Source organism: Phyllobates terribilis, unplaced genomic scaffold (genome assembly GCF_046119375.1).
Source record: "Phyllobates terribilis strain yellow unplaced genomic scaffold, ASM4611937v1 Scaffold_538__1_contigs__length_1162401, whole genome shotgun sequence".
Lineage (NCBI taxonomy): Eukaryota > Metazoa > Chordata > Amphibia > Anura > Dendrobatidae > Phyllobates > Phyllobates terribilis.
The window spans coordinates 643,124-669,957 of NW_027363298.1; the positions used below are offsets into that span (position 1 = coordinate 643,124).

Genomic DNA, 26,834 nt, shown 5'->3' on the forward strand with positions numbered 1-26,834 from the left:
CTCCCGTTAAGAAGACATGTTGTCAACCTCTAGATCCCTTACATGCCTGCACTTTTCGGCTTGCTGCTGCTGCAATCCACGCGTTTTAGATCTGCATAACTCCACCTCTTTAAACACAGCACCTTCACCCCCTGCTGTTCCCACCCGCCTCAACACCGTTGGAAGGGAGGAGAACCAATTAAGGCGGGGGGTGGGGTGGAACGAGCAGCTGTCTACCCTTAGCAGGAGGGCTCCTGATTACATACCTCTCCTGCTGCTGCTGCTGCTGGCTGTCCAGCAGCAGACTGAAGGTGGCTGCTGCTGTGCACAGGTATATAAAGGCTCAGAGCCTATTATGACACGCGCAGCCAGCGTTCCATTGCCACATTCCATCTACTGCAGGCAGGATACCTGGCTGGCTGAATGTCGCTGAGAAGCTCACAGAGACCGCCATAAGCAACAGTTTAACAGAATGCCACAGACTAATCAACCAAACTTTTTGGGTTGGGTTCTCTTTTATAGTCTGCAGGCATTAAATGAAAGAAGTCAGTGTTCCAGCAGAAGGAGACAACGTTTCAGAAAAGGCATTGTAGCAAACCAAAAAAGAAATTTTAAGCGCAGCAGAGTAACCAGCGCACATACCTGTTAGCTCAGGTGAGTTTAAAAGGCTGCTGTTGATAACAAGGGCATTTGCTAAATAGATGGTGTGTGTGCAACAATATACTGAAAGGTCAATTATATTGTGCAGCTTATCTCACCACCTGTAGTTATTTAGGTGAAAGCTCCAAAATGCTTGCCTAATATGTCTGTTTATCCAAAAGGAAGTAAAAAGGGAGAGCTAGAAAGATAGCATTGCATCACATTACATGGCAATGCAATGCACAGTTGCTGAAGTTGAACCAAAATGAGCTTGTAATCTGGCTTCTGCAACTTTGAACATGAAAAATCCAATGAGGAGAAGAAAAGCAAAGCCAAAGAGTCCATCCCAAAATCCGACAAACAAGCAAAATGAACAAAAAACATTGAATTCAATTCTTTCTGATTTTAGAAACTGCATTAAAGAAGGGGTGCACCGGTCCTGGAGATACTGCAATACCAGGTCAATGCGTGGAGTGGACAGAGCAAGCTCTTTTTCCATCTCCCTGTTCTAAAAATCCATTTAATATATGGTCCCCAGATAGGGGACGTATCAGATATTAAACTGATAAGAACAGATACTACACTTGATCTTAGCCAAAAGGCCGAGAAGCGATAACCAGAATTGGTTTCAAACTACGGAGCCACCCAAGGATCCTGAAAAGTCCATTTGTGGAGATGAGCTCCTGGACTCCCGTTAAGAAGACATGTTGTCAACCTCTAGATCCCTTACATGCCTGCACTTTTCGGCTTGCTGCTGCTGCAATCCACGCGTTTTAGATCTTCATAACTCCACCTCTTTAAACACAGCACCTTCACCCCCTGCTGTTCCCACCCGCCTCAACACCGTTGGAAGGGAGGAGAACCAATTAAGGCGGGGGGTGGGGTGGAACGAGCAGCTGTCTACCCTTAGCAGGAGGGCTCCTGATTACATACCTCTCCTGCTGCTGCTGCTGCTGGCTGTCCAGCAGCAGACTGAAGGTGGCTGCTGCTGTGCACAGGTATATAAAGGCTCAGAGCCTATTATGACACGCGCAGCCAGCGTTCCATTGCCACATTCCATCTACTGCAGGCAGGATACCTGGCTGGCTGAATGTCGCTGAGAAGCTCACAGAGACCGCCATAAGCAACAGTTTAACAGAATGCCACAGACTAATCAACCAAACTTTTTGGGTTGGGTTCTCTTTTATAGTCTGCAGGCATTAAATGAAAGAAGTCAGTGTTCCAGCAGAAGGAGACAACGTTTCAGAAAAGGCATTGTAGCAAACCAAAAAAGAAATTTTAAGCGCAGCAGAGTAACCAGCGCACATACCTGTTAGCTCAGGTGAGTTTAAAAGGCTGCTGTTGATAACAAGGGCATTTGCTAAATAGATGGTGTGTGTGCAACAATATACTGAAAGGTCAATTATATTGTGCAGCTTATCTCACCAACTGTAGTTATTTAGGTGAAAGCTCCAAAATGCTTGCCTAATATGTCTGTTTATCCAAAAGGAAGTAAAAAGGGAGAGCTAGAAAGATAGCATTGCATCACATTACATGGCAATGCAATGCACAGTTGCTGAAGTTGAACCAAAATGAGCTTGTAATCTGGCTTCTGCAACTTTGAACATGAAAAATCCAATGAGGAGAAGAAAAGCAAAGCCAAAGAGTCCATCCCAAAATCCGACAAACAAGCAAAATGAACAAAAAACATTGAATTCAATTCTTTCTGATTTTAGAAACTGCATTAAAGAAGGGGTGCACCGGTCCTGGAGATACTGCAATACCAGGTCAATGCGTGGAGTGGACAGAGCAAGCTCTTTTTCCATCTCCTTGTTCTAAAAATCCATTTAATATATGGTCCCCAGATAGGGGACGTATCAGATATTAAACTGATAAGAACAGATACTACACTTGATCTTAGCCAAAAGGCCGAGAAGCGATAACCAGAATTGGTTTCAAACTACGGAGCCACCCAAGGATCCTGAAAAGTCCATTTGTGGAGATGAGCTCCTGGACTCCCGTTAAGAAGACATGTTGTCAACCTCTAGATCCCTTACATGCCTGCACTTTTCTGCTTGCTGCTGCTGCAATCCACGCGTTTTAGATCTGCATAACTCCACCTCTTTAAACACAGCACCTTCACCCCCTGCTGTTCCCACCCGCCTCAACACCGTTGGAAGGGAGGAGAACCAATTAAGGCGGGGGGTGGGGTGGAACGAGCAGCTGTCTACCCTTAGCAGGAGGGCTCCTGATTACATACCTCTCCTGCTGCTGCTGCTGGCTGTCCAGCAGCAGACTGAAGGTGGCTGCTGCTGTGCACAGGTATATAAAGGCTCAGAGCCTATTATGACACGCGCAGCCAGCGTTCCATTGCCACATTCCATCTACTGCAGGCAGGATACCTGGCTGGCTGAATGTCGCTGAGAAGCTCACAGAGACCGCCATAAGCAACAGTTTAACAGAATGCCACAGACTAATCAACCAAACTTTTTGGGTTGGGTTCTCTTTTATAGTCTGCAGGCATTAAATGAAAGAAGTCAGTGTTCCAGCAGAAGGAGACAACGTTTCAGAAAAGGCATTGTAGCAAACCAAAAAAGAAATTTTAAGCGCAGCAGAGTAACCAGCGCACATACCTGTTAGCTCAGGTGAGTTTAAAAGGCTGCTGTTGATAACAAGGGCATTTGCTAAATAGATGGTGTGTGTGCAACAATATACTGAAAGGTCAATTATATTGTGCAGCTTATCTCACCACCTGTAGTTATTTAGGTGAAAGCTCCAAAATGCTTGCCTAATATGTCTGTTTATCCAAAAGGAAGTAAAAAGGGAGAGCTAGAAAGATAGCATTGCATCACATTACATGGCAATGCAATGCACAGTTGCTGAAGTTGAACCAAAATGAGCTTGTAATCTGGCTTCTGCAACTTTGAACATGAAAAATCCAATGAGGAGAAGAAAAGCAAAGCCAAAGAGTCCATCCCAAAATCCGACAAACAAGCAAAATGAACAAAAAACATTGAATTCAATTCTTTCTGATTTTAGAAACTGCATTAAAGAAGGGGTGCACCGGTCCTGGAGATACTGCAATACCAGGTCAATGCGTGGAGTGGACAGAGCAAGCTCTTTTTCCATCTCCCTGTTCTAAAAATCCATTTAATATATGGTCCCCAGATAGGGGACGTATCAGATATTAAACTGATAAGAACAGATTTTTTTTTTTTTTTTTTGAAAGCCCGAATTCGTGTACAAAACCCGAGTGCGCTTAAAAAAGTGACAAGTGCCACAAAAAAAGTGCACTAGGATGCTGGTCTTCTTGAAACCCTCTCCAAAAGGAGAAGGGTCCCCCAAACCATTCCCCGTCCCTCCGAGCCAAAAGGCCACAGCGAGGAACAGGGACAAAAAGCCACCTCCAGCCGAAGCCAGAGGCGACCCAATCTTACCCCCAGCACCTGCCCGAGTTCTCACCCGAGCAAGGCACTGGGAGCCAAAGACTGTGCTCCCCTCCCGGAAGAGGGGAGTCAACAACGCTCTCCTCCCGAAAGAGGAGAGCCAGGGGGTTCAGGGGGGAGCGGAACCTGATGGCCACACACTCCCCCCCTAGACCTGCCAAGAGAGGAACCCGTAAGGGAACCGCATCCCGACAAAATCCTAGTAGGACGTGACACACGTGAATAAGTGGACACACAGTGACAAAGAAATTAAATAAATAGTGAAGGTTTCACAGTATAATACTGCCCGGACCTTCGACCGGGAATTGAAAAATTCCCCATCCTAAGGCCAGAAGGCCCGGAATAAGGGTGTGTGCGAAGAAAGAAAATTTGAAGTGCTTGTGCAAATGTACCATAAACTCAAGTGGGGTTCCCAATCCCAGTGAGTTAAGGCACCCCAGGGTCACCACTCCTGGGGCACTTCACACTTCGGGCTTTCGATCTTCCCCGGCCCAATGGCGTCGATCCAGGGGGGCCATGCTTTCCACCAGATGACTATATTAGCCACCTGGCGTACTAACAAGCGCCTAAACCCGAGTGTGCATAATGTATCAATCTACTAGGGCGGCCAACATCCAAAACCGCCTTTTCGAAAGATACTACACTTGATCTTAGCCAAAAGGCCGAGAAGCGATAACCAGAATTGGTTTCAAACTACGGAGCCACCCAAGGATCCTGAAAAGTCCATTTGTGGAGATGAGCTCCTGGACTCCCGTTAAGAAGACATGTTGTCAACCTCTAGATCCCTTACATGCCTGCACTTTTCGGCTTGCTGCTGCTGCAATCCACGCGTTTTAGATCTGCATAACTCCACCTCTTTAAACACAGCACCTTCACCCCCTGCTGTTCCCACCCGCCTCAACACCGTTGGAAGGGAGGAGAACCAATTAAGGCGGGGGGTGGGGTGGAACGAGCAGCTGTCTACCCTTAGCAGGAGGGCTCCTGATTACATACCTCTCCTGCTGCTGCTGCTGCTGGCTGTCCAGCAGCAGACTGAAGGTGGCTGCTGCTGTGCACAGGTATATAAAGGCTCAGAGCCTATTATGACACGCGCAGCCAGCGTTCCATTGCCACATTCCATCTACTGCAGGCAGGATACCTGGCTGGCTGAATGTCGCTGAGAAGCTCACAGAGACCGCCATAAGCAACAGTTTAACAGAATGCCACAGACTAATCAACCAAACTTTTTGGGTTGGGTTCTCTTTTATAGTCTGCAGGCATTAAATGAAAGAAGTCAGTGTTCCAGCAGAAGGAGACAACGTTTCAGAAAAGGCATTGTAGCAAACCAAAAAAGAAATTTTAAGCGCAGCAGAGTAACCAGCGCACATACCTGTTAGCTCAGGTGAGTTTAAAAGGCTGCTGTTGATAACAAGGGCATTTGCTAAATAGATGGTGTGTGTGCAACAATATACTGAAAGGTCAATTATATTGTGCAGCTTATCTCACCACCTGTAGTTATTTAGGTGAAAGCTCCAAAATGCTTGCCTAATATGTCTGTTTATCCAAAAGGAAGTAAAAAGGGAGAGCTAGAAAGATAGCATTGCATCACATTACATGGCAATGCAATGCACAGTTGCTGAAGTTGAACCAAAATGAGCTTGTAATCTGGCTTCTGCAACTTTGAACATGAAAAATCCAATGAGGAGAAGAAAAGCAAAGCCAAAGAGTCCATCCCAAAATCCGACAAACAAGCAAAATGAACAAAAAACATTGAATTCAATTCTTTCTGATTTTAGAAACTGCATTAAAGAAGGGGTGCACCGGTCCTGGAGATACTGCAATACCAGGTCAATGAGTGGAGTGGACAGAGCAAGCTCTTTTTCCATCTCCCTGTTCTAAAAATCCATTTAATATATGGTCCCCAGATAGGGGACGTATCAGATATTAAACTGATAAGAACAGATACTACACTTGATCTTAGCCAAAAGGCCGAGAAGCGATAACCAGAATTGGTTTCAAACTACGGAGCCACCCAAGGATCCTGAAAAGTCCATTTGTGGAGATGAGCTCCTGGACTCCCGTTAAGAAGACATGTTGTCAACCTCTAGATCCCTTACATGCCTGCACTTTTCGGCTTGCTGCTGCTGCAATCCACGCGTTTTAGATCTGCATAACTCCACCTCTTTAAACACAGCACCTTCACCCCCTGCTGTTCCCACCCGCCTCAACACCGTTGGAAGGGAGGAGAACCAATTAAGGCGGGGGGTGGGGTGGAACGAGCAGCTGTCTACCCTTAGCAGGAGGGCTCCTGATTACATACCTCTCCTGCTGCTGCTGCTGCTGGCTGTCCAGCAGCAGACTGAAGGTGGCTGCTGCTGTGCACAGGTATATAAAGGCTCAGAGCCTATTATGACACGCGCAGCCAGCGTTCCATTGCCACATTCCATCTACTGCAGGCAGGATACCTGGCTGGCTGAATGTCGCTGAGAAGCTCACAGAGACCGCCATAAGCAACAGTTTAACAGAATGCCACAGACTAATCAACCAAACTTTTTGGGTTGGGTTCTTTTTTATAGTCTGCAGGCATTAAATGAAAGAAGTCAGTGTTCCAGCAGAAGGAGACAACGTTTCAGAAAAGGCATTGTAGCAAACCAAAAAAGAAATTTTAAGCGCAGCAGAGTAACCAGCGCACATACCTGTTAGCTCAGGTGAGTTTAAAAGGCTGCTGTTGATAACAAGGGCATTTGCTAAATAGATGGTGTGTGTGCAACAATATACTGAAAGGTCAATTATATTGTGCAGCTTATCTCACCACCTGTAGTTATTTAGGTGAAAGCTCCAAAATGCTTGCCTAATATGTCTGTTTATCCAAAAGGAAGTAAAAAGGGAGAGCTAGAAAGATAGCATTGCATCACATTACATGGCAATGCAATGCACAGTTGCTGAAGTTGAACCAAAATGAGCTTGTAATCTGGCTTCTGCAACTTTGAACATGAAAAATCCAATGAGGAGAAGAAAAGCAAAGCCAAAGAGTCCATCCCAAAATCCGACAAACAAGCAAAATGAACAAAAAACATTGAATTCAATTCTTTCTGATTTTAGAAACTGCATTAAAGAAGGGGTGCACCGGTCCTGGAGATACTGCAATACCAGGTCAATGCGTGGAGTGGACAGAGCAAGCTCTTTTTCCATCTCCCTGTTCTAAAAATCCATTTAATATATGGTCCCCAGATAGGGGACGTATCAGATATTAAACTGATAAGAACAGATTTTTTTTTTTTTTTTTTGAAAGCCCGAATTCGTGTACAAAACCCGAGTGCGCTTAAAAAAGTGACAAGTGCCACAAAAAAAGTGCACTAGGATGCTGGTCTTCTTGAAACCCTCTCCAAAAGGAGAAGGGTCCCCCAAACCATTCCCCGTCCCTCCGAGCCAAAAGGCCACAGCGAGGAACAGGGACAAAAAGCCACCTCCAGCCGAAGCCAGAGGCGACCCAATCTTACCCCCAGCACCTGCCCGAGTTCTCACCCGAGCAAGGCACTGGGAGCCAAAGACTGTGCTCCCCTCCCGGAAGAGGGGAGCCAACAACGCTCTCCTCCCGAAAGAGGAGAGCCAGGGGGTTCAGGGGGGAGCGGAACCTGATGGCCACACACTCCCCCCCTAGACCTGCCAAGAGAGGAACCCGTAAGGGAACCGCATCCCGACAAAATCCTAGTAGGACGTGACACACGTGAATAAGTGGACACACAGTGACAAAGAAATTAAATAAATAGTGAAGGTTTCACAGTATAATACTGCCCGGACCTTCGACCGGGAATTGAAAAATTCCCCATCCTAAGGCCAGAAGGCCCGGAATAAGGGTCTGTGCGAAGAAAGAAAATTTGAAGTGCTTGTGCAAATGTAACATAAACTCAAGTGGGGTTCCCAATCCCAGTGAGTTAAGGCACCCCAGGGTCACCACTCCTGGGGCACTTCACACTTCGGGCTTTCGATCTTCCCCGGCCCAATGGAGTCGATCCAGGGGGGCCATGCTTTCCACCAGATGACTATATTAGCCACCTGGCGTACTAACAAGCGCCTAAACCCGAGTGTGCATAATGTATCAATCTACTAGGGCGGCCAACATCCAAAACCGCCTTTTCGAAAGATACTACACTTGATCTTAGCCAAAAGGCCGAGAAGCGATAACCAGAATTGGTTTCAAACTACGGAGCCACCCAAGGATCCTGAAAAGTCCATTTGTGGAGATGAGCTCCTGGACTCCCGTTAAGAAGACATGTTGTCAACCTCTAGATCCCTTACATGCCTGCACTTTTCGGCTTGCTGCTGCTGCAATCCACGCGTTTTAGATCTGCATAACTCCACCTCTTTAAACACAGCACCTTCACCCCCTGCTGTTCCCACCCGCCTCAACACTGTTGGAAGGGAGGAGAACCAATTAAGGCGGGGGGTGGGGTGGAACGAGCAGCTGTCTACCCTTAGCAGGAGGGCTCCTGATTACATACCTCTCCTGCTGCTGCTGCTGCTGGCTGTCCAGCAGCAGACTGAAGGTGGCTGCTGCTGTGCACAGGTATATAAAGGCTCAGAGCCTATTATGACACGCGCAGCCAGCGTTCCATTGCCACATTCCATCTACTGCAGGCAGGATACCTGGCTGGCTGAATGTCGCTGAGAAGCTCACAGAGACCGCCATAAGCAACAGTTTAACAGAATGCCACAGACTAATCAACCAAACTTTTTGGGTTGGGTTCTCTTTTATAGTCTGCAGGCATTAAATGAAAGAAGTCAGTGTTCCAGCAGAAGGAGACAACGTTTCAGAAAAGGCATTGTAGCAAACCAAAAAAGAAATTTTAAGCGCAGCAGAGTAACCAGCGCACATACCTGTTAGCTCAGGTGAGTTTAAAAGGCTGCTGTTGATAACAAGGGCATTTGCTAAATAGATGGTGTGTGTGCAACAATATACTGAAAGGTCAATTATATTGTGCAGCTTATCTCACCACCTGTAGTTATTTAGGTGAAAGCTCCAAAATGCTTGCCTAATATGTCTGTTTATCCAAAAGGAAGTAAAAAGGGAGAGCTAGAAAGATAGCATTGCATCACATTACATGGCAATGCAATGCACAGTTGCTGAAGTTGAACCAAAATGAGCTTGTAATCTGGCTTCTGCAACTTTGAACATGAAAAATCCAATGAGGAGAAGAAAAGCAAAGCCAAAGAGTCCATCCCAAAATCCGACAAACAAGCAAAATGAACAAAAAACATTGAATTCAATTCTTTCTGATTTTAGAAACTGCATTAAAGAAGGGGTGCACCGGTCCTGGAGATACTGCAATACCAGGTCAATGCGTGGAGTGGACAGAGCAAGCTCTTTTTCCATCTCCCTGTTCTAAAAATCCATTTAATATATGGTCCCCAGATAGGGGACGTATCAGATATTAAACTGATAAGAACAGATACTACACTTGATCTTAGCCAAAAGGCCGAGAAGCGATAACCAGAATTGGTTTCAAACTACGGAGCCACCCAAGGATCCTGAAAAGTCCATTTGTGGAGATGAGCTCCTGGACTCCCGTTAAGAAGACATGTTGTCAACCTCTAGATCCCTTACATGCCTGCACTTTTCGGCTTGCTGCTGCTGCAATCCACGCGTTTTAGATCTGCATAACTCCACCTCTTTAAACACAGCACCTTCACCCCCTGCTGTTCCCACCCGCCTCAACACCGTTGGAAGGGAGGAGAACCAATTAAGGCGGGGGGTGGGGTGGAACGAGCAGCTGTCTACCCTTAGCAGGAGGGCTCCTGATTACATACCTCTCCTGCTGCTGCTGCTGCTGGCTGTCCAGCAGCAGACTGAAGGTGGCTGCTGCTGTGCACAGGTATATAAAGGCTCAGAGCCTATTATGACACGCGCAGCCAGCGTTCCATTGCCACATTCCATCTACTGCAGGCAGGATACCTGGCTGGCTGAATGTCGCTGAGAAGCTCACAGAGACCGCCATAAGCAACAGTTTAACAGAATGCCACAGACTAATCAACCAAACTTTTTGGGTTGGGTTCTCTTTTATAGTCTGCAGGCATTAAATGAAAGAAGTCAGTGTTCCAGCAGAAGGAGACAACGTTTCAGAAAAGGCATTGTAGCAAACCAAAAAAGAAATTTTAAGCGCAGCAGAGTAACCAGCGCACATACCTGTTAGCTCAGGTGAGTTTAAAAGGCTGCTGTTGATAACAAGGGCATTTGCTAAATAGATGGTGTGTGTGCAACAATATACTGAAAGGTCAATTATATTGTGCAGCTTATCTCACCACCTGTAGTTATTTAGGTGAAAGCTCCAAAATGCTTGCCTAATATGTCTGTTTATCCAAAAGGAAGTAAAAAGGGAGAGCTAGAAAGATAGCATTGCATCACATTACATGGCAATGCAATGCACAGTTGCTGAAGTTGAACCAAAATGAGCTTGTAATCTGGCTTCTGCAACTTTGAACATGAAAAATCCAATGAGGAGAAGAAAAGCAAAGCCAAAGAGTCCATCCCAAAATCCGACAAACAAGCAAAATGAACAAAAAACATTGAATTCAATTCTTTCTGATTTTAGAAACTGCATTAAAGAAGGGGTGCACCGGTCCTGGAGATACTGCAATACCAGGTCAATGCGTGGAGTGGACAGAGCAAGCTCTTTTTCCATCTCCCTGTTCTAAAAATCCATTTAATATATGGTCCCCAGATAGGGGACGTATCAGATATTAAACTGATAAGAACAGATACTACACTTGATCTTAGCCAAAAGGCCGAGAAGCGATAACCAGAATTGGTTTCAAACTACGGAGCCACCCAAGGATCCTGAAAAGTCCATTTGTGGAGATGAGCTCCTGGACTCCCGTTAAGAAGACATGTTGTCAACCTCTAGATCCCTTACATGCCTGCACTTTTCGGCTTGCTGCTGCTGCAATCCACGCGTTTTAGATCTGCATAACTCCACCTCTTTAAACACAGCACCTTCACCCCCTGCTGTTCCCACCCGCCTCAACACCGTTGGAAGGGAGGAGAACCAATTAAGGCGGGGGGTGGGGTGGAACGAGCAGCTGTCTACCCTTAGCAGGAGGGCTCCTGATTACATACCTCTCCTGCTGCTGCTGCTGCTGGCTGTCCAGCAGCAGACTGAAGGTGGCTGCTGCTGTGCACAGGTATATAAAGGCTCAGAGCCTATTATGACACGCGCAGCCAGCGTTCCATTGCCACATTCCATCTACTGCAGGCAGGATACCTGGCTGGCTGAATGTCGCTGAGAAGCTCACAGAGACCGCCATAAGCAACAGTTTAACAGAATGCCACAGACTAATCAACCAAACTTTTTGGGTTGGGTTCTCTTTTATAGTCTGCAGGCATTAAATGACAGAAGTCAGTGTTCCAGCAGAAGGAGACAACGTTTCAGAAAAGGCATTGTAGCAAACCAAAAAAGAAATTTTAAGCGCAGCAGAGTAACCAGCGCACATACCTGTTAGCTCAGGTGAGTTTAAAAGGCTGCTGTTGATAACAAGGGCATTTGCTAAATAGATGGTGTGTGTGCAACAATATACTGAAAGGTCAATTATATTGTGCAGCTTATCTCACCACCTGTAGTTATTTAGGTGAAAGCTCCAAAATGCTTGCCTAATATGTCTGTTTATCCAAAAGGAAGTAAAAAGGGAGAGCTAGAAAGATAGCATTGCATCACATTACATGGCAATGCAATGCACAGTTGCTGAAGTTGAACCAAAATGAGCTTGTAATCTGGCTTCTGCAACTTTGAACATGAAAAATCCAATGAGGAGAAGAAAAGCAAAGCCAAAGAGTCCATCCCAAAATCCGACAAACAAGCAAAATGAACAAAAAACATTGAATTCAATTCTTTCTGATTTTAGAAACTGCATTAAAGAAGGGGTGCACCGGTCCTGGAGATACTGCAATACCAGGTCAATGCGTGGAGTGGACAGAGCAAGCTCTTTTTCCATCTCCCTGTTCTAAAAATCCATTTAATATATGGTCCCCAGATAGGGGACGTATCAGATATTAAACTGATAAGAACAGATACTACACTTGATCTTAGCCAAAAGGCCGAGAAGCGATAACCAGAATTGGTTTCAAACTACGGAGCCACCCAAGGATTCTGAAAAGTCCATTTGTGGAGATGAGCTCCTGGACTCCCGTTAAGAAGACATGTTGTCAACCTCTAGATCCCTTACATGCCTGCACTTTTCGGCTTGCTGCTGCTGCAATCCACGCGTTTTAGATCTGCATAACTCCACCTCTTTAAACACAGCACCTTCACCCCCTGCTGTTCCCACCCGCCTCAACACCGTTGGAAGGGAGGAGAACCAATTAAGGCGGGGGGTGGGGTGGAACGAGCAGCTGTCTACCCTTAGCAGGAGGGCTCCTGATTACATACCTCTCCTGCTGCTGCTGCTGCTGGCTGTCCAGCAGCAGACTGAAGGTGGCTGCTGCTGTGCACAGGTATATAAAGGCTCAGAGCCTATTATGACACGCGCAGCCAGCGTTCCATTGCCACATTCCATCTACTGCAGGCAGGATACCTGGCTGGCTGAATGTCGCTGAGAAGCTCACAGAGACCGCCATAAGCAACAGTTTAACAGAATGCCACAGACTAATCAACCAAACTTTTTGGGTTGGGTTCTCTTTTATAGTCTGCAGGCATTAAATGAAAGAAGTCAGTGTTCCAGCAGAAGGAGACAACGTTTCAGAAAAGGCATTGTAGCAAACCAAAAAAGAAATTTTAAGCGCAGCAGAGTAACCAGCGCACATACCTGTTAGCTCAGGTGAGTTTAAAAGGCTGCTGTTGATAACAAGGGCATTTGCTAAATAGATGGTGTGTGTGCAACAATATACTGAAAGGTCAATTATATTGTGCAGCTTATCTCACCACCTGTAGTTATTTAGGTGAAAGCTCCAAAATGCTTGCCTAATATGTCTGTTTATCCAAAAGGAAGTAAAAAGGGAGAGCTAGAAAGATAGCATTGCATCACATTACATGGCAATGCAATGCACAGTTGCTGAAGTTGAACCAAAATGAGCTTGTAATCTGGCTTCTGCAACTTTGAACATGAAAAATCCAATGAGGAGAAGAAAAGCAAAGCCAAAGAGTCCATCCCAAAATCCGACAAACAAGCAAAATGAACAAAAAACATTGAATTCAATTCTTTCTGATTTTAGAAACTGCATTAAAGAAGGGGTGCACCGGTCCTGGAGATACTGCAATACCAGGTCAATGCGTGGAGTGGACAGAGCAAGCTCTTTTTCCATCTCCCTGTTCTAAAAATCCATTTAATATATGGTCCCCAGATAGGGGACGTATCAGATATTAAACTGATAAGAACAGATACTACACTTGATCTTAGCCAAAAGGCCGAGAAGCGATAACCAGAATTGGTTTCAAACTACGGAGCCACCCAAGGATCCTGAAAAGTCCATTTGTGGAGATGAGCTCCTGGACTCCCGTTATGAAGACATGTTGTCAACCTCTAGATCCCTTACATGCCTGCACTTTTCGGCTTGCTGCTGCTGCAATCCACGCGTTTTAGATCTGCATAACTCCACCTCTTTAAACACAGCACCTTCACCCCCTGCTGTTCCCACCCGCCTCAACACCGTTGGAAGGGAGGAGAACCAATTAAGGCGGGGGGTGGGGTGGAACGAGCAGCTGTCTACCCTTAGCAGGAGGGCTCCTGATTACATACCTCTCCTGCTGCTGCTGCTGCTGCTGGCTGTCCAGCAGCAGACTGAAGGTGGCTGCTGCTGTGCACAGGTATATAAAGGCTCAGAGCCTATTATGACACGCGCAGCCAGCGTTCCATTGCCACATTCCATCTACTGCAGGCAGGATACCTGGCTGGCTGAATGTCGCTGAGAAGCTCACAGAGACCGCCATAAGCAACAGTTTAACAGAATGCCACAGACTAATCAACCAAACTTTTTGGGTTGGGTTCTCTTTTATAGTCTGCAGGCATTAAATGAAACAAATCAGTGTTCCAGCAGAAGGAGACAACGTTTCAGAAAAGGCATTGTAGCAAACCAAAAAAGAAATTTTAAGCGCAGCAGAGTAACCAGCGCACATACCTGTTAGCTCAGGTGAGTTTAAAAGGCTGCTGTTGATAACAAGGGCATTTGCTAAATAGATGGTGTGTGTGCAACAATATACTGAAAGGTCAATTATATTGTGCAGCTTATCTCACCACCTGTAGTTATTTAGGTGAAAGCTCCAAAATGCTTGCCTAATATGTCTGTTTATCCAAAAGGAAGTAAAAAGGGAGAGCTAGAAAGATAGCATTGCATCACATTACATGGCAATGCAATGCACAGTTGCTGAAGTTAAACCAAAATGAGCTTGTAATCTGGCTTCTGCAACTTTGAACATGAAAAATCCAATGAGGAGAAGAAAAGCAAAGCCAAAGAGTCCATCCCAAAATCCGACAAACAAGCAAAATGAACAAAAAACATTGAATTCAATTCTTTCTGATTTTAGAAACTGCATTAAAGAAGGGGTGCACCAGTCCTGGAGATACTGCAATACCAGGTCAATGCGTGGAGTGGACAGAGCAAGCTCTTTTTCCATCTCCCTGTTCTAAAAATCCATTTAATATATGGTCCCCAGATAGGGGACGTATCAGATATTAAACTGATAAGAACAGATACTACACTTGATCTTAGCCAAAAGGCCGAGAAGCGATAACCAGAATTGGTTTCAAACTACGGAGCCACCCAAGGATCCTGAAAAGTCCATTTGTGGAGATGAGCTCCTGGACTCCCGTTAAGAAGACATGTTGTCAACCTCTAGATCCCTTACATGCCTGCACTTTTCGGCTTGCTGCTGCTGCAATCCACGCGTTTTAGATCTGCATAACTCCACCTCTTTAAACACAGCACCTTCACCCCCTGCTGTTCCCACCCGCCTCAACACCGTTGGAAGGGAGGAGAACCAATTAAGGCGGGGGGTGGGGTGGAACGAGCAGCTGTCTACCCTTAGCAGGAGGGCTCCTGATTACATACCTCTCCTGCTGCTGCTGCTGCTGGCTGTCCAGCAGCAGACTGAAGGTGGCTGCTGCTGTGCACAGGTATATAAAGGCTCAGAGCCTATTATGACACGCGCAGCCAGCGTTCCATTGCCACATTCCATCTACTGCAGGCAGGATACCTGGCTGGCTGAATGTTGCTGAGAAGCTCACAGAGACCGCCATAAGCAACAGTTTAACAGAATGCCACAGACTAATCAACCAAACTTTTTGGGTTGGGTTCTCTTTTATAGTCTGCAGGCATTAAATGAAAGAAGTCAGTGTTCCAGCAGAAGGGGACAACGTTTCAGAAAAGGCATTGTAGCAAACCAAAAAAGAAATTTTAAGCGCAGCAGAGTAACCAGCGCACATACCTGTTAGCTCAGGTGAGTTTAAAAGGCTGCTGTTGATAACAAGGGCATTTGCTAAATAGATGGTGTGTGTGCAACAATATACTGAAAGGTCAATTATATTGTGCAGCTTATCTCACCACCTGTAGTTATTTAGGTGAAAGCTCCAAAATGCTTGCCTAATATGTCTGTTTATCCAAAAGGAAGTAAAAAGGGAGAGCTAGAAAGATAGCATTGCATCACATTACATGGCAATGCAATGCACAGTTGCTGAAGTTGAACCAAAATGAGCTTGTAATCTGGCTTCTGCAACTTTGAACATGAAAAATCCAATGAGGAGAAGAAAAGCAAAGCCAAAGAGTCCATCCCAAAATCCGACAAACAAGCAAAATGAACAAAAAACATTGAATTCAATTCTTTCTGATTTTAGAAACTGCATTAAAGAAGGGGTGCACCGGTCCTGGAGATACTGCAATACCAGGTCAATGCGTGGAGTGGACAGAGCAAGCTCTTTTTCCATCTCCCTGTTCTAAAAATCCATTTAATATATGGTCCCCAGATAGGGGACGTATCAGATATTAAACTGATAAGAACAGATACTACACTTGATCTTAGCCAAAAGGCCGAGAAGCGATAACCAGAATTGGTTTCAAACTACGGAGCCACCCAAGGATCCTGAAAAGTCCATTTGTGGAGATGAGCTCCTGGACTCCCGTTAAGAAGACATGTTGTCAACCTCTAGATCCCTTACATGCCTGCACTTCTCGGCTTGCTGCTGCTGCAATCCACGCGTTTTAGATCTGCATAACTCCACCTCTTTAAACACAGCACCTTCACCCCCTGCTGTTCCCACCCGCCTCAACACCGTTGGAAGGGAGGAGAACCAATTAAGGCGGGGGGTGGGGTGGAACGAACAGCTGTCTACCCTTAGCAGGAGGGCTCCTGATTACATACCTCTCCTGCTGCTGCTGCTGCTGGCTGTCCAGCAGCAGACTGAAGGTGGCTGCTGCTGTGCACAGGTATATAAAGGCTCAGAGCCTATTATGACACGCGCAGCCAGCGTTCCATTGCCACATTCCATCTACTGCAGGCAGGATACCTGGCTGGCTGAATGTCGCTGAGAAGCTCACAGAGACCGCCATAAGCAACAGTTTAACAGAATGCCACAGACTAATCAACCAAACTTTTTGGGTTGGGTTCTCTTTTATAGTCTGCAGGCATTAAATGAAAGAAGTCAGTGTTCCAGCAGAAGGAGACAACGTTTCAGAAAAGGCATTGTAGCAAACCAAAAAAGAAATTTTAAGCGCAGCAGAGTAACCAGCGCACATACCTGTTAGCTCAGGTGAGTTTAAAAGGCTGCTGTTGATAACAAGGGCATTTGCTAAATAGATGGTGTGTGTGCAACAATATACTGAAAGGTCAATTATATTGTGCAGCTTATCTCACCACCTGTAGTTATTTAGGTGAAAGCTCCAAAATGCTTGCCTAATATGTCTGTTTATCCAAAAGGAAGTAAAAAGGGAGAGCTAGAAAGATAGCATTGCATCACATTACATGGCAATGCAATGCACAGTTGCTGAAGTTGAACCAAAATGAGCTTGTAATCTGGCTTCTGCAACTTTGAACATGAAAAATCCAATGAGGAGAAGAAAAGCAAAGCCAAAGAGTCCATCCCAAAATCCGACAAACAAGCAAAATGAACAAAAAACATTGAATTCAATTCTTTCTGATTTTAGAAACTGCATTAAAGAAGGGGTGCACCGGTCCTGGAGATACTGCAATACCAGGTCAATGTGTGGAGTGGACAGAGCAAGCTCTTTTTCCATCTCCCTGTTTTAAAAATCCATTTAATATATGGTCCCCAGATAGGGGACGTATCAGATATTAAACTGATAAGAACAGATACTACACTTGATCTTAGCCAAAAGGCCGAGAAGCGATAACCAGAATTGGTTTCAAACTACGGAGCCACCCAAGGATCCTGAAAAGTCCATTTGTGGAGATGAGCTCCTGGACTCCCGTTAAGAAGACATGTTGTCAACCTCTAGATCCCTTACATGCCTGCACTTTTCGGCTTGCTGCTGCTGCAATCCACGCGTTTTAGATCTGCATAACTCCACCTCTTTAAACACAGCACCTTCACCCCCTGCTGTTCCCACCCGCCTCAACACCGTTGGAAGGGAGGAGAACCAATTAAGGCGGGGGGTGGGGTGGAACGAGCAGCTGTCTACCCTTAGCAGGAGGGCTCCTGATTACATACCTCTCCTGCTGCTGCTGCTGCTGGCTGTCCAGCAGCAGACTGAAGGTGGCTGCTGCTGTGCACAGGTATATAAAGGCTCAGAGCCTATTATGACACGCGCAGCCAGCGTTCCATTGCCACATTCCATCTACTGCAGGCAGGATACCTGGCTGGCTGAATGTCGCTGAGAAGCTCACAGAGACCGCCATAAGCAACAGTTTAACAGAATGCCACAGACTAATCAACCAAACTTTTTGGGTTGGGTTCTCTTTTATAGTCTGCAGGCATTAAATGAAAGAAGTCAGTGTTCCAGCAGAAGGAGACAACGTTTCAGAAAAGGCATTGTAGCAAACCAAAAAAGAAATTTTAAGCGCAGCAGAGTAACCAGCGCACATACCTGTTAGCTCAGGTGAGTTTAAAAGGCTGCTGTTGATAACAAGGGCATTTGCTAAATAGATGGTGTGTGTGCAACAATATACTGAAAGGTCAATTATATTGTGCAGCTTATCTCACCACCTGTAGTTATTTAGGTGAAAGCTCCAAAATGCTTGCCTAATATGTCTGTTTATCCAAAAGGAAGTAAAAAGGGAGAGCTAGAAAGATAGCATTGCATCACATTACATGGCAATGCAATGCACAGTTGCTGAAGTTGAACCAAAATGAGCTTGTAATCTGGCTTCTGCAACTTTGAACATGAAAAATCCAATGAGGAGAAGAAAAGCAAAGCCAAAGAGTCCATCCCAAAATCCGACAAACAAGCAAAATGAACAAAAAACATTGAATTCAATTCTTTCTGATTTTAGAAACTGCATTAAAGAAGGGGTGCACCGGTCCTGGAGATACTGCAATACCAGGTCAATGCGTGGAGTGGACAGAGCAAGCTCTTTTTCCATCTCCCTGTTCTAAAAATCCATTTAATATATGGTCCCCAGATAGGGGACGTATCAGATATTAAACTGATAAGAACAGATACTACACTTGATCTTAGCCAAAAGGCCGAGAAGCGATAACCAGAATTGGTTTCAAACTACGGAGCCACCCAAGGATCCTGAAAAGTCCATTTGTGGAGATGAGCTCCTGGACTCCCGTTAAGAAGACATGTTGTCAACCTCTAGATCCCTTACATGCCTGCACTTTTCGGCTTGCTGCTGCTGCAATCCACGCGTTTTAGATCTGCATAACTCCACCTCTTTAAACACAGCACCTTCACCCCCTGCTGTTCCCACCCGCCTCAACACCGTTGGAAGGGAGGAGAACCAATTAAGGCGGGGGGTGGGGTGGAACGAGCAGCTGTCTACCCTTAGCAGGAGGGCTCCTGATTACATACCTCTCCTGCTGCTGCTGCTGCTGGCTGTCCAGCAGCAGACTGAAGGTGGCTGCTGCTGTGCACAGGTATATAAAGGCTCAGAGCCTATTATGACACGCGCAGCCAGCGTTCCATTGCCACATTCCATCTACTGCAGGCAGGATACCTGGCTGGCTGAATGTCGCTGAGAAGCTCACAGAGACCGCCATAAGCAACAGTTTAACAGAATGCCACAGACTAATCAACCAAACTTTTTGGGTTGGGTTCTCTTTTATAGTCTGCAGGCATTAAATGAAAGAAGTCAGTGTTCCAGCAGAAGGAGACAACGTTTCAGAAAAGGCATTGTAGCAAACCAAAAAAGAAATTTTAAGCGCAGCAGAGTAACCAGCGCACATACCTGTTAGCTCAGGTGAGTTTAAAAGGCTGCTGTTGATAACAAGGGCATTTGCTAAATAGATGGTGTGTGTGCAACAATATACTGAAAGGTCAATTATATTGTGCAGCTTATCTCACCACCTGTAGTTATTTAGGTGAAAGCTCCAAAATGCTTGCCTAATATGTCTGTTTATCCAAAAGGAAGTAAAAAGGGAGAGCTAGAAAGATAGCATTGCATCACATTACATGGCAATGCAATGCACAGTTGCTGAAGTTGAACCAAAATGAGCTTGTAATCTGGCTTCTGCAACTTTGAACATGAAAAATCCAATGAGGAGAAGAAAAGCAAAGCCAAAGAGTCCATCCCAAAATCCGACAAACAAGCAAAATGAACAAAAAACATTGAATTCAATTCTTTCTGATTTTAGAAACTGCATTAAAGAAGGGGTGCACCGGTCCTGGAGATACTGCAATACCAGGTCAATGCGTGGAGTGGACAGAGCAAGCTCTTTTTCCATCTCCCTGTTCTAAAAATCCATTTAATATATGGTCCCCAGATAGGGGACGTATCAGATATTAAACTGATAAGAACAGATACTACACTTGATCTTAGCCAAAAGGCCGAGAAGCGATAACCAGAATTGGTTTCAAACTACGGAGCCACCCAAGGATCCTGAAAAGTCCATTTGTGGAGATGAGCTCCTGGACTCCCGTTAAGAAGACATGTTGTCAACCTCTAGATCCCTTACATGCCTGCACTTTTCGGCTTGCTGCTGCTGCAATCCACGCGTTTTAGATCTGCATAACTCCACCTCTTTAAACACAGCACCTTCACCCCCTGCTGTTCCCACCCGCCTCAACACCGTTGGAAGGGAGGAGAACCAATTAAGGCGGGGGGTGGGGTGGAACGAGCAGCTGTCTACCCTTAGCAGGAGGGCTCCTGATTACATACCTCTCCTGCTGCTGCTGCTGCTGGCTGTCCAGCAGCAGACTGAAGGTGGCTGCTGCTGTGCACAGGTATATAAAGGCTCAGAGCCTATTATGACACGCGCAGCCAGCGTTCCATTGCCACATTCCATCTACTGCAGGCAGGATACCTGGCTGGCTGAATGTCGCTGAGAAGCTCACAGAGACCGCCATAAGCAACAGTTTAACAGAATGCCACAGACTAATCAACCAAACTTTTTGGGTTGGGTTCTCTTTTATAGTCTGCAGGCATTAAATGAAAGAAGTCAGTGTTCCAGCAGAAGGAGACAACGTTTCAGAAAAGGCATTGTAGCAAACCAAAAAAGAAATTTTAAGCGCAGCAGAGTAACCAGCGCACATACCTGTTAGCTCAGGTGAGTTTAAAAGGCTGCTGTTGATAACAAGGGCATTTGCTAAATAGATGGTGTGTGTGCAACAATATACTGAAAGGTCAATTATATTGTGCAGCTTATCTCACCACCTGTAGTTATTTAGGTGAAAGCTCCAAAATGCTTGCCTAATATGTCTGTTTATCCAAAAGGAAGTAAAAAGGGAGAGCTAGAAAGATAGCATTGCATCACATTACATGGCAATGCAATGCACAGTTGCTGAAGTTGAACCAAAATGAGCTTGTAATCTGGCTTCTGCAACTTTGAACATGAAAAATCCAATGAGGAGAAGAAAAGCAAAGCCAAAGAGTCCATCCCAAAATCCGACAAACAAGCAAAATGAACAAAAAACATTGAATTCAATTCTTTCTGATTTTAGAAACTGCATTAAAGAAGGGGTGCACCGGTCCTGGAGATACTGCAATACCAGGTCAATGCGTGGAGTGGACAGAGCAAGCTCTTTTTCCATCTCCCTGTTCTAAAAATCCATTTAATATATGGTCCCCAGATAGGGGACGTATCAGATATTAAACTGATAAGAACAGATACTACACTTGATCTTAGCCAAAAGGCCGAGAAGCGATAACCAGAATTGGTTTCAAACTACGGAGCCACCCAAGGATCCTGAAAAGTCCATTTGTGGAGATGAGCTCCTGGACTCCCGTTAAGAAGACATGTTGTCAACCTCTAGATCCCTTACATGCCTGCACTTTTCGGCTTGCTGCTGCTGCAATCCACGCGTTTTAGATCTGCATAACTCCACCTCTTTAAACACAGCACCTTCACCCCCTGCTGTTCCCACCCGCCTCAACACCGTTGGAAGGGAGGAGAACCAATTAAGGCGGGGGGTGGGGTGGAACGAGCAGCTGTCTACCCTTAGCAGGAGGGCTCCTGATTACATACCTCTCCTGCTGCTGCTGCTGCTGGCTGTCCAGCAGCAGACTGAAGGTGGCTGCTGCTGTGCACAGGTATATAAAGGCTCAGAGCCTATTATGACACGCGCAGCCAGCGTTCCATTGCCACATTCCATCTACTGCAGGCAGGATACCTGGCTGGCTGAATGTCGCTGAGAAGCTCACAGAGACCGCCATAAGCAACAGTTTAACAGAATGCCACAGACTAATCAACCAAACTTTTTGGGTTGGGTTCTCTTTTATAGTCTGCAGGCATTAAATGAAAGAAGTCAGTGTTCCAGCAGAAGGAGACAACGTTTCAGAAAAGGCATTGTAGCAAACCAAAAAAGAAATTTTAAGCGCAGCAGAGTAACCAGCGCACATACCTGTTAGCTCAGGTGAGTTTAAAAGGCTGCTGTTGATAACAAGGGCATTTGCTAAATAGATGGTGTGTGTGCAACAATATACTGAAAGGTCAATTATATTGTGCAGCTTATCTCACCACCTGTAGTTATTTAGGTGAAAGCTCCAAAATGCTTGCCTAATATGTCTGTTTATCCAAAAGGAAGTAAAAAGGGAGAGCTAGAAAGATAGCATTGCATCACATTACATGGCAATGCAATGCACAGTTGCTGAAGTTGAACCAAAATGAGCTAGTAATCTGGCTTCTGCAACTTTGAACATGAAAAATCCAATGAGGAGAAGAAAAGCAAAGCCAAAGAGTCCATCCCAAAATCCGACAAACAAGCAAAATGAACAAAAAACATTGAATTCAATTCTTTCTGATTTTAGAAACTGCATTAAAGAAGGGGTGCACCGGTCCTGGAGATACTGCAATACCAGGTCAATGCGTGGAGTGGACAGAGCAAGCTCTTTTTCCATCTCCCTGTTCTAAAAATCCATTTAATATATGGTCCCCAGATAGGGGACGTATCAGATATTAAACTGATAAGAACAGATACTACACTTGATCTTAGCAAAAAGGCCGAGAAGCGATAACCAGAATTGGTTTCAAACTACGGAGCCACCCAAGGATCCTGAAAAGTCCATTTGTGGAGATGAGCTCCTGGACTCCCGTTAAGAAGACATGTTGTCAACCTCTAGATCCCTTACATGCCTGCACTTTTCGGCTTGCTGCTGCTGCAATCCACGCGTTTTAGATCTGCATAACTCCACCTCTTTAAACACAGCACCTTCACCCCCTGCTGTTCCCACCCGCCTCAACACCGTTGGAAGGGAGGAGAACCAATTAAGGCGGGGGGTGGGGTGGAACGAGCAGCTGTCTACCCTTAGCAGGAGGGCTCCTGATTACATACCTCTCCTGCTGCTGCTGCTGCTGGCTGTCCAGCAGCAGACTGAAGGTGGCTGCTGCTGTGCACAGGTATATAAAGGCTCAGAGCCTATTATGACACGCGCAGCCAGCGTTCCATTGCCACATTCCATCTACTGCAGGCAGGATACCTGGCTGGCTGAATGTCGCTGAGAAGCTCACAGAGACCGCCATAAGCAACAGTTTAACAGAATGCCACAGACTAATCAACCAAACTTTTTGGGTTGGGTTCTCTTTTATAGTCTGCAGGCATTAAATGAAAGAAGTCAGTGTTCCAGCAGAAGGAGACAACGTTTCAGAAAAGGCATTGTAGCAAACCAAAAAAGAAATTTTAAGCGCAGCAGAGTAACCAGCGCACATACCTGTTAGCTCAGGTGAGTTTAAAAGGCTGCTGTTGATAACAAGGGCATTTGCTAAATAGATGGTGTGTGTGCAACAATATACTGAAAGGTCAATTATATTGTGCAGCTTATCTCACCACCTGTAGTTATTTAGGTGAAAGCTCCAAAATGCTTGCCTAATATGTCTGTTTATCCAAAAGGAAGTAAAAAGGGAGAGCTAGAAAGATAGCATTGCATCACATTACATGGCAATGCAATGCACAGTTGCTGAAGTTGAACCAAAATGAGCTTGTAATCTGGCTTCTGCAACTTTGAACATGAAAAATCCAATGAGGAGAAGAAAAGCAAAGCCAAAGAGTCCATCCCAAAATCCGACAAACAAGCAAAATGAACAAAAAACATTGAATTCAATTCTTTCTGATTTTAGAAACTGCATTAAAGAAGGGGTGCACCGGTCCTGGAGATACTGCAATACCAGGTCAATGCGTGGAGTGGACAGAGCAAGCTCTTTTTCCATCTCCCTGTTCTAAAAATCCATTTAATATATGGTCCCCAGATAGGGGACGTATCAGATATTAAACTGATAAGAACAGATACTACACTTGATCTTAGCCAAAAGGCCGAGAAGCGATAACCAGAATTGGTTTCAAACTACGGAGCCACCCAAGGATCCTGAAAAGTCCATTTGTGGAGATGAGCTCCTGGACTCCCGTTAAGAAGACATGTTGTCAACCTCTAGATCCCTTACATGCCTGCACTTTTCGGCTTGCTGCTGCTGCAATCCACGCGTTTTAGATCTGCATAACTCCACCTCTTTAAACACAGCACCTTCACCCCCTGCTGTTCCCACCCGCCTCAACACCGTTGGAAGGGAGGAGAACCAATTAAGGCGGGGGGTGGGGTGGAACGAGCAGCTGTCTACCCTTAGCAGGAGGGCTCCTGATTACATACCTCTCCTGCTGCTGCTGCTCCTGGCTGTCCAGCAGCAGACTGAAGGTGGCTGCTGCTGTGCACAGGTATATAAAGGCTCAGAGCCTATTATGACACGCGCAGCCAGCGTTCCATTGCCACATTCCATCTACTGCAGGCAGGATACCTGGCTGGCTGAATGTCGCTGAGAAGCTCACAGAGACCGCCATAAGCAACAGTTTAACAGAATGCCACAGACTAATCAACCAAACTTTTTGGGTTGGGTTCTCTTTTATAGTCTGCAGGCATTAAATGAAAGAAGTCAGTGTTCCAGCAGAAGGAGACAACGTTTCAGAAAAGGCATTGTAGCAAACCAAAAAAGAAATTTTAAGCGCAGCAGAGTAACCAGCGCACATACCTGTTAGCTCAGGTGAGTTTAAAAGGCTGCTGTTGATAACAAGGGCATTTGCTAAATAGATGGTGTGTGTGCAACAATATACTGAAAGGTCAATTATATTGTGCAGCTTATCTCACCACCTGTAGTTATTTAGGTGAAAGCTCCAAAATGCTTGCCTAATATGTCTGTTTATCCAAAAGGAAGTAAAAAGGGAGAGCTAGAAAGATAGCATTGCATCACATTACATGGCAATGCAATGCACAGTTGCTGAAGTTGAACCAAAATGAGCTTGTAATCTGGCTTCTGCAACTTTGAACATGAAAAATCCAATGAGGAGAAGAAAAGCAAAGCCAAAGAGTCCATCCCAAAATCCGACAAACAAGCAAAATGAACAAAAAACATTGAATTCAATTCTTTCTGATTTTAGAAACTGCATTAAAGAAGGGGTGCACCGGTCCTGGAGATACTGCAATACCAGGTCAATGCGTGGAGTGGACAGAGCAAGCTCTTTTTCCATCTCCCTGTTCTAAAAATCCATTTAATATATGGTCCCCAGATAGGGGACGTATCAGATATTAAACTGATAAGAACAGATACTACACTTGATCTTAGCCAAAAGGCCGAGAAGCGATAACCAGAATTGGTTTCAAACTACGGAGCCACCCAAGGATCCTGAAAAGTCCATTTGTGGAGATGAGCTCCTGGACTCCCGTTAAGAAGACATGTTGTCAACCTCTAGATCCCTTACATGCCTGCACTTTTCGGCTTGCTGCTGCTGCAATCCACGCGTTTTAGATCTGCATAACTCCACCTCTTTAAACACAGCACCTTCACCCCCTGCTGTTCCCACCCGCCTCAACACCGTTGGAAGGGAGGAGAACCAATTAAGGCGGGGGGTGGGGTGGAACGAGCAGCTGTCTACCCTTAGCAGGAGGGCTCCTGATTACATACCTCTCCTGCTGCTGCTGCTCCTGGCTGTCCAGCAGCAGACTGAAGGTGGCTGCTGCTGTGCACAGGTATATAAAGGCTCAGAGCCTATTATGACACGCGCAGCCAGCGTTCCATTGCCACATTCCATCTACTGCAGGCAGGATACCTGGCTGGCTGAATGTCGCTGAGAAGCTCACAGAGACCGCCATAAGCAACAGTTTAACAGAATGCCACAGACTAATCAACCAAACTTTTTGGGTTGGGTTCTCTTTTATAGTCTGCAGGCATTAAATGAAAGAAGTCAGTGTTCCAGCAGAAGGAGACAACGTTTCAGAAAAGGCATTGTAGCAAACCAAAAAAGAAATTTTAAGCGCAGCAGAGTAACCAGCGCACATACCTGTTAGCTCAGGTGAGTTTAAAAGGCTGCTGTTGATAACAAGGGCATTTGCTAAATAGATGGTGTGTGTGCAACAATATACTGAAAGGTCAATTATATTGTGCAGCTTATCTCACCACCTGTAGTTATTTAGGTGAAAGCTCCAAAATGCTTGCCTAATATGTCTGTTTATCCAAAAGGAAGTAAAAGGGAGAGCTAGAAAGATAGCATTGCATCACATTACATGGCAATGCAATGCACAGTTGCTGAAGTTGAACCAAAATGAGCTTGTAATCTGGCTTCTGCAACTTTGAACATGAAAAATCCAATGAGGAGAAGAAAAGCAAAGCCAAAGAGTCCATCCCAAAATCCGACAAACAAGCAAAATGAACAAAAAACATTGAATTCAATTCTTTCTGATTTTAGAAACTGCATTAAAGAAGGGGTGCACCGGTCCTGGAGATACTGCAATACCAGGTCAATGCGTGGAGTGGACAGAGCAAGCTCTTTTTCCATCTCCCTGTTCTAAAAATCCATTTAATATATGGTCCCCAGATAGGGGACGTATCAGATATTAAACTGATAAGAACAGATACTACACTTGATCTTAGCCAAAAGGCCGAGAAGCGATAACCAGAATTGGTTTCAAACTACGGAGCCACCCAAGGATCCTGAAAAGTCCATTTGTGGAGATGAGCTCCTGGACTCCCGTTAAGAAGACATGTTGTCAACCTCTAGATCCCTTACATGCCTGCACTTTTCGGCTTGCTGCTGCTGCAATCCACGCGTTTTAGATCTGCATAACTCCACCTCTTTAAACACAGCACCTTCACCCCCTGCTGTTCCCACCCGCCTCAACACCGTTGGAAGGGAGGAGAACCAATTAAGGCGGGGGGTGGGGTGGAACGAGCAGCTGTCTACCCTTAGCAGGAGGGCTCCTGATTACATACCTCTCCTGCTGCTGCTGCTGCTGG

The 26,834-nt window shown here is 45.5% G+C and overlaps 19 non-coding genes and 2 pseudogenes across 19 annotated transcripts; all 21 read right to left on the bottom strand.

Moving 5' to 3' along the window:
- Positions 1 to 1,041: 1,041 nt before the first annotated feature.
- Positions 1,042 to 1,232, bottom strand: LOC141232196 (U2 spliceosomal RNA). The gene has a single exon (XR_012298455.1). It is a non-coding gene; the product is annotated as a U2 spliceosomal RNA (small nuclear RNA).
- Positions 1,233 to 2,347: 1,115 nt separating this feature from the next.
- On the bottom strand, positions 2,348 to 2,538 carry LOC141231918 (U2 spliceosomal RNA). Its single transcript, XR_012298188.1, has one exon. It is a non-coding gene; the product is annotated as a U2 spliceosomal RNA (small nuclear RNA).
- Positions 2,539 to 3,650: 1,112 nt separating this feature from the next.
- LOC141231845 (U2 spliceosomal RNA) lies at positions 3,651 to 3,832 on the bottom strand. Its single transcript, XR_012298146.1, has one exon. It is a non-coding gene; the product is annotated as a U2 spliceosomal RNA (small nuclear RNA).
- A 793-nt stretch (positions 3,833 to 4,625) lies between these two features.
- Positions 4,626 to 4,717, bottom strand: LOC141231883 (U2 spliceosomal RNA; annotated as a pseudogene).
- Positions 4,718 to 5,832: 1,115 nt separating this feature from the next.
- Positions 5,833 to 6,023, bottom strand: LOC141231736 (U2 spliceosomal RNA). The gene has a single exon (XR_012298047.1). It is a non-coding gene; the product is annotated as a U2 spliceosomal RNA (small nuclear RNA).
- A 1,115-nt stretch (positions 6,024 to 7,138) lies between these two features.
- Positions 7,139 to 7,320, bottom strand: LOC141231846 (U2 spliceosomal RNA). The gene has a single exon (XR_012298147.1). It is a non-coding gene; the product is annotated as a U2 spliceosomal RNA (small nuclear RNA).
- Positions 7,321 to 8,113: 793 nt separating this feature from the next.
- On the bottom strand, positions 8,114 to 8,205 carry LOC141231882 (U2 spliceosomal RNA; annotated as a pseudogene).
- A 1,115-nt stretch (positions 8,206 to 9,320) lies between these two features.
- LOC141232198 (U2 spliceosomal RNA) lies at positions 9,321 to 9,511 on the bottom strand. Its single transcript, XR_012298457.1, has one exon. It is a non-coding gene; the product is annotated as a U2 spliceosomal RNA (small nuclear RNA).
- A 1,115-nt stretch (positions 9,512 to 10,626) lies between these two features.
- LOC141232200 (U2 spliceosomal RNA) lies at positions 10,627 to 10,817 on the bottom strand. Its single transcript, XR_012298458.1, has one exon. It is a non-coding gene; the product is annotated as a U2 spliceosomal RNA (small nuclear RNA).
- A 1,115-nt stretch (positions 10,818 to 11,932) lies between these two features.
- On the bottom strand, positions 11,933 to 12,123 carry LOC141232201 (U2 spliceosomal RNA). Its single transcript, XR_012298459.1, has one exon. It is a non-coding gene; the product is annotated as a U2 spliceosomal RNA (small nuclear RNA).
- A 1,115-nt stretch (positions 12,124 to 13,238) lies between these two features.
- On the bottom strand, positions 13,239 to 13,429 carry LOC141232202 (U2 spliceosomal RNA). Its single transcript, XR_012298460.1, has one exon. It is a non-coding gene; the product is annotated as a U2 spliceosomal RNA (small nuclear RNA).
- A 1,118-nt stretch (positions 13,430 to 14,547) lies between these two features.
- On the bottom strand, positions 14,548 to 14,738 carry LOC141231710 (U2 spliceosomal RNA). Its single transcript, XR_012298021.1, has one exon. It is a non-coding gene; the product is annotated as a U2 spliceosomal RNA (small nuclear RNA).
- Positions 14,739 to 15,853: 1,115 nt separating this feature from the next.
- LOC141232203 (U2 spliceosomal RNA) lies at positions 15,854 to 16,044 on the bottom strand. Its single transcript, XR_012298461.1, has one exon. It is a non-coding gene; the product is annotated as a U2 spliceosomal RNA (small nuclear RNA).
- A 1,115-nt stretch (positions 16,045 to 17,159) lies between these two features.
- Positions 17,160 to 17,350, bottom strand: LOC141231744 (U2 spliceosomal RNA). Its single transcript, XR_012298055.1, has one exon. It is a non-coding gene; the product is annotated as a U2 spliceosomal RNA (small nuclear RNA).
- A 1,115-nt stretch (positions 17,351 to 18,465) lies between these two features.
- Positions 18,466 to 18,656, bottom strand: LOC141232205 (U2 spliceosomal RNA). The gene has a single exon (XR_012298463.1). It is a non-coding gene; the product is annotated as a U2 spliceosomal RNA (small nuclear RNA).
- A 1,115-nt stretch (positions 18,657 to 19,771) lies between these two features.
- On the bottom strand, positions 19,772 to 19,962 carry LOC141232206 (U2 spliceosomal RNA). Its single transcript, XR_012298464.1, has one exon. It is a non-coding gene; the product is annotated as a U2 spliceosomal RNA (small nuclear RNA).
- Positions 19,963 to 21,077: 1,115 nt separating this feature from the next.
- LOC141232207 (U2 spliceosomal RNA) lies at positions 21,078 to 21,268 on the bottom strand. Its single transcript, XR_012298465.1, has one exon. It is a non-coding gene; the product is annotated as a U2 spliceosomal RNA (small nuclear RNA).
- A 1,115-nt stretch (positions 21,269 to 22,383) lies between these two features.
- LOC141231777 (U2 spliceosomal RNA) lies at positions 22,384 to 22,574 on the bottom strand. The gene has a single exon (XR_012298086.1). It is a non-coding gene; the product is annotated as a U2 spliceosomal RNA (small nuclear RNA).
- A 1,115-nt stretch (positions 22,575 to 23,689) lies between these two features.
- Positions 23,690 to 23,880, bottom strand: LOC141232208 (U2 spliceosomal RNA). The gene has a single exon (XR_012298466.1). It is a non-coding gene; the product is annotated as a U2 spliceosomal RNA (small nuclear RNA).
- A 1,115-nt stretch (positions 23,881 to 24,995) lies between these two features.
- LOC141232209 (U2 spliceosomal RNA) lies at positions 24,996 to 25,186 on the bottom strand. The gene has a single exon (XR_012298467.1). It is a non-coding gene; the product is annotated as a U2 spliceosomal RNA (small nuclear RNA).
- A 1,114-nt stretch (positions 25,187 to 26,300) lies between these two features.
- Positions 26,301 to 26,491, bottom strand: LOC141232211 (U2 spliceosomal RNA). Its single transcript, XR_012298469.1, has one exon. It is a non-coding gene; the product is annotated as a U2 spliceosomal RNA (small nuclear RNA).
- Between the last annotated feature and the right edge of the window lie 343 nt (positions 26,492 to 26,834).